The 6,057-nt window shown below is 36.0% G+C and overlaps 1 long non-coding RNA gene across 1 annotated transcript; it reads right to left on the bottom strand.

Moving 5' to 3' along the window:
• Positions 1–3,869: 3,869 nt before the first annotated feature.
• Positions 3,870–5,328, bottom strand: LOC134498239 (uncharacterized). Its single transcript, XR_010068016.1, has 2 exons — positions 4,826–5,328; positions 3,870–4,250 (listed from the first exon to the last, which is right to left on the bottom strand). It is a non-coding gene; the product is annotated as an uncharacterized LOC134498239 (long non-coding RNA).
• Positions 5,329–6,057: the final 729 nt, after the last annotated feature.

Below are 6,057 nucleotides of genomic sequence, written 5' to 3'. Positions count from 1 at the left end.
TTTATTTACTTCTACTTTTCTTTCTAAAAATTTGTATTGCTTTTATTCTGTAAAAAAAATCTTTATAAAAATTAATTTTTAAAAAGAAAAGATTGATAATAAGAATTACTTCGTTTGTAATAGTAATTCTAATTTAAAATATATTTACCAAATGCTAATAAATTATATATATATATATACACATACACACAAACACACATATACACACAGTATATGTGTGTTTCTATGTGTGTATGTGTATGTGTGTTTCTGTGTGTGTGTGTGTGTGTGTATGTGTATGTATGTGTGTTTGTGTGTGTGTGTGTGTGTATATATATATATATACTTCATTGTAAAAATCTATTAAAAGGAATTATATACAGTAGTATGAAATGGGGAGGCATTTCAACAAGAACTCTGTTAGAATAGGTTTTCCTAATCTGGTATTGGACTTGCAGCTCCCATAATTCCAGGGGTGTCTGCAGGGCAGGGTCAAAAAAGTCAAGATGGCTGCCATGATGATGCAATTGAAGCTCTCTGCTTGTTTCTAATGCACAATACATAATATGTGAGCCGCATAAAAAACAGGTAGAGCTTTGATTGTGCTGTTGTAGCTGCCATCTTGATTTTTTTTACCCCTGCAGGAACCCTTGAGAGTTGTGCATGTTGGAAATCAACAATTGATGAAAGTCACCCATTGCAAAAAGCTGTGTTAGAAAATTCACCTAGAACAATAGAAAAATCATTCTTGCAGATAATAAATGAGATAATAAATGCTAATTTTCTCTTTCTCAGAGAAGTTCTAAATCTTTTAATCACAGGATGTTATTAAAAGTGTATTACTCATCTATTGTTCTAATGATGGTAACTCCATTTTCCCACAATGTGCGAGGAAACTTAGAAGATAAACAAGGACAGCATAAAATTTTGATGAATTTCTACAAGATGAGTGAGATAATGAGGTGTGCTCCAGATGTTTTGAAAATCAGCTTCCATCAGCCACAGGCAGCAGGGCCAATGGGGTTATGGGAATTGTATACAAATCGTATGGAAGATGCAGAGAAAAGCAGTTTAGAGGATTTTAAATCTCTTTAAGGCACAACCTGCAGCCTTTTAAAGTCCTGAGTACAGCCCCCATATGCTACCAATGTGTCTTGTTAGTGTGAAAAAAGGATGTTTGAAAAATATGTGAGGTGTAATCACTATTAAACTATATTTAATCAATGTAATTATAATTAAATTTACATTAATTAAATCAAATTGCACCCAGAATACCATTCACAGATTGTATGTGACCCTTGGCTCTACAAATAAAGAAATAATTGCTAAAAGTTTTTGTTAGAATTATTTTTTCCCAATAAAACAAATAAAACAAAACAAAACAAAACAAAATAATGCTTGTTTAGTGTGCTTCAGATCCTTCTACTTTTCTTGTTATTCTGGAAACAAAAGTTGTAATGATCAAAGTAGTTTCTGTTCTTCATTACTGAGTCATCACGAGCCTGAGTACAATCACACTCTGGAGGCTGGCTGAGTCAGAGGCATATTTTAATCTCGCAACTTGTTTGTTCTACAGGATTATCAGAAGACTATAATAAGCCCTTTATACCGTAAACCCCTTATACAAAGTTACTTTTATAAAGCAGATTTAATCATCCTTATTAAAGTTATTAAACCAAGTTATTAAAGACTTAGTCCACCCATGAGTAGATTGGTCTACCTAAGAATGTTTTCTCCTCACTCATGTAGGAATTTGCCATCACAGGTAACTAGAACAACTTTTTGGATTACCCAGTATTGTGCTCAAGTACCCAGAGATTTTTTTGTTTTGTTATAATTTCCAAGTTCATTTGGATCTTTTTAAAAAAAGAGTTTTTACAAAAAAATGTAAACATCCAATAAGTTTAGGTCCTTTTATTGTGAGAAAGCAAGGTAAGATCATCAGACTATTAAAAGGTTGTAACAGGTTGTAATAAACCAATGGCCCATGAAATAGTTTGTTTGTTTGTTTCATGGAATGACTGTCACTTTGTTAACAGCAAAAATCTGCCCTAGATTTCCAAGAGTATTTTTCCTTTTAGATCATTTAGGGAACCTTTAGTCTGTCAAGATTGTGTATGTGGCAAGAACAGTAAAGGAACTAGAGTTGCAAACCCAACTCAGAGTGGATTCTTTGCCAATTCCCCTGACAGGGGACAGGGGGAAGGTCCATTTTTCACTGTTCCATCAGTGACCTTGTAAAAAAAAAATGACCTTGGAGAACAGCACACAGAGATTAGAGGGGAGGGGCATTCATAGATAGGGCACCATAGCTGATTGGACTAGAGGTGTCTGTCTAACACAGTCTTTCTCTACAGCAGTGTTTCTCAACCTTGGTAACTCTAAGCTATGTGGACTTCAACTCCCAGAATTCTCCAGCTAGCAAGCCCACACAGCTTAAAGTTACCAGGGTTGAGAAACACTAGTATAGAGTAGAATGAAGTATAGCAGGCAAGGTGCTCTCCTTGGGCTGACTTGGGTCAGAAAACCCTACTTTTGATGTGTAACTGAAAAAGACAGGCAGAGGTAGCTAATTCTCAAGAAGCCAGGTGTGGGTAAAGGACATGAGGCAAGTTGGTCATGCAGATCAACCAACTCAGATCTACTGGAAAAAGAGAGAAAGCTCTGGCTGGAGGGCTAAACAGACTGTTTTCAGAGGGATTTGAAACTAGGCTAAGGGCCACATGAAATTACACAGAGGATCACATTGCAGTCCTTGGGAAAATTGAGCGGCCCTGGAATATGTTTCCTCACTGCAGAATTAAGGCATCATATCTCCTCACAAGGATGAAAGTACTCTGCCATCCAGTGCCATTTTCCCACTGTAGCACAAATCTTATACATCCTGCCTGCTGTTAGGACATTTCCTACAAAAGATTTCCAGGTGGCATCTTCTCCAGAAGCATCACTATATAGAAAGCAGTAAGAGAAGCTCTTTGGACCAATCTTTGGGCCAATCTTCTTAGATGAAATCTGTGGGAATGTGATAAGCATATGGCATGGCTTAGTACAGATTCAGTACAGATCTTATACAATCTCTTGAGGTTTTTTTTAAACTAAATTTTATTAAAAGTTTTAAAAAGAAGATAAAAACTAGCAAAACTAATATCAAGTAAGGAACTAGAAAATAGAAAAAGAAAGAGAAAAAAGAAAAGATAAAAGTGCAAAAAGATGAAATAGAAGAAGTTTCCAGTTTTCTCTGCAGCAAATACAAGTATAACTACAAAATTATCTCTTACTCTATGGTTACCAAAAGAAAAGCTCTCTTTTTTCTATTATCTAGAGACTTTTTTGGGTGGACGAATGGACGGGCAACTAGAAAAAAGTCATGGATCTTTGATTGTGTATATGACAACTGCAGCAAGACTTTTATATGCTCAAAAGTGGAAAGGTTTGACACTACCCACAATGGAGGAATGGCTGCTGAAGATGATGGAGCTTGCATTAACGTTCTAAATTAACGTTCTTGATCAGCGAAAAGACAATATCTACATTAATGGCTGACTGGAAACCCCTTATAGACTTTTTGCATGAAACAGAAGAATGTGCACTTATGACTTGTGGTTTTAATGATTAGGAAAAAAATGGGTAAAAGAAAAACGTGAGATTTTTTTGTAATCATAAAAGTAAGAGATAACTCTGTAATCATACTTATATTTGCTGCAAAGGAAACAGGAAGCTGCTTCTATTTCTTTTTATTCTTTCTTTTTGCACTTTTGCCTTTCTTACTTTCTTTTCCTTTATTCTGTATTAGTTTGTATTAGTTTTTATTTTCTCTTGAAATGTTTTAATAAAATCTATATAAAAAAAGAGAGAGATTCTATGTAGAAATTAGACCACATAACAAAAGATTAAAATAAGAAATAGTTTATTAGATCATCAATTTCATGTTGCATTAAATGGCTATTAATAAGAGCCATGACTTGCCTAATAGGTTAACCTTTCTAAATGATGATAAGGCATCAAGTCTTTCTGATATCTTTGTCTGCTGTGGCTGTGCTTTAGCGAATGCTTGACGTTTACTGAAATTGCAATATATAGATGTGCTAGATACAAATAATGCATTTTGATTATTCAAAATAGTATAAATCCAAACCCGTGCAGAACTTTGACATTTTATGTTGATTGTATCTACATAAATGTTTTTGTGAATTATTTTCTCAGCCAAGTATCTTCATTAGAGGTTAGTGTTTAGTGGATTCCAAAACATCTGATTAACTTACTACAGAGTGCTGCAATAAATGTGGAAGAGAGAGAGAGAGAATTGTCACTTAAATTCTATGGTTTTTATATGGGCATTTTGAGAGCCATAACAATTTTACATTTCATTTTATTGGTGCACAGATATTTAAAGCAGAGCTCATCAAAGATCTGTTGGGCAATAAAATTGGCCAGTTCTGCTGATCAATTTGTCCCAGCACTGTTTAAAAAAATTAATTAGGCTGTAATCCTATGTAAACTAACATGAGTGATAAGCTCCATTGAACACATTTCTTTGTACAGATGGAAAAGGGGTTAGCTGATTGTAAACTCTGGCTGATGTTTTTGCACTTTGTATTTTTTCATGACTGGTTTAGTTTACTTTTGTTTTTGTTTTGTTTTGGGACTTTTTTGGTCTAGATAATAAATTGTAGTTATTCCCTTGACAATTGGAAACAGTTATTAGGGATGATTATTCATGGTAAAATTACCAGCAAAAATATGACTATGTAGTTTGAACTACTTCTGATATTTATAATCATCATTCAATTATATGTGATGTGGTTTAATTAATAATTTAATTATTTGCAGTTTAACCACTGCCCACAACAAGCTTTTAGGTTGTTCTGCTCCAGCATTGTTCTAATCTGATGAGATGGGTGGGAACAAGGATGTTTAACTGGTGGGGCCTTATATTAATAATATCCCTTCCCATCAGGCCCCCACAAATCATTTTTTATTCAGAATGCAAAACATTTATGTTCATTTTGGACAGCATCTGTCTGGCTGTTCTTTGCTTGCCCTAAGGATCTGCTTTCTGATTTCACTGTAAAATATAAATTGCAAAATATATGGTTTCACTGTTAGCAGACTGGGAGGTCTAGTTTTAGTAGAGAAATATTCTAAGTGAATTAATGGACTGCATCACAACAGTGGCAATATCTAGCCGACCTTGGCTGATACTGAAAAAGTTAGTTAGGGTTTGATTGGATGAACAATAACTAGGAGGTTGTGGGAAAAAAACCTTGGAAAAATGGAAGAGCAAACTACTTCTATACTGGTGTGAGAAAAACAATATGGATGTGTCCAGGCAGCCAACTATCAAGCTCAACTCAAGGCAGTATTTGCTTTAAAGCCATCAAAATGCTTTACAGCTCCACAGCCTGCAAAGAAGATGACTGTGTTGATTGGACCATTTAGTCCTAACTACCATTTTGCACACCAAGCAGTTCGAAAACATGCAAATGTGAGTAGATTAATTGGTACCGCTTCGGCGGGAAGGTAACGGCGTTCCGTGAGTCATGCTGGCCACATGACCCGGAAGTGTCCTATGGACAACGCCGGCTCCAAGGCTTTGAAACGGAGATGAGCACCGCCCCCTAGAGTCGGACACGACTGGACTTTACGTCAAGGGAAACCTTTACCTTTACCTACCATTTTTGGAACTGAGCTGCTGTCTACAAGTGTACGATAGACTGGGGTGGCGGGGGCAGGGCACAACAATGCCAGAGGAAGCCAACAGCAAACCACATCAGCATTGCTCTGTGGTGGACAAGAAAACAAGATGCTCATGACCATGAAATGACAAGCAGTCAAGTTTAACTTAACCCAGCTGTAGCAGCACCCTGTGAGCTTGAATAGTGTTTTCTTGTATTCTGCAATCCTGCATGAGATCCCAGAGTCCAAATCTGTAACACCGTGTTGCCTTTCCTGTGTTTCTTTCGTCACAGGAATAATCAGATTTCTCCTTTGAGGTGAGAGGAAAAGCTTTGAGCTTGGCAGGGGAAGTTTAGTGCAGTAAATTTCTTCATTCCACCTTTTTGTCAGTTTCCCAATGAG

The sequence above is a fragment of the Candoia aspera genome, chromosome 5 (genome assembly GCF_035149785.1).
Source record: "Candoia aspera isolate rCanAsp1 chromosome 5, rCanAsp1.hap2, whole genome shotgun sequence".
NCBI lineage: Eukaryota > Metazoa > Chordata > Lepidosauria > Squamata > Boidae > Candoia > Candoia aspera.
This window is presented reverse-complemented; position numbering and strand designations above follow the sequence as displayed.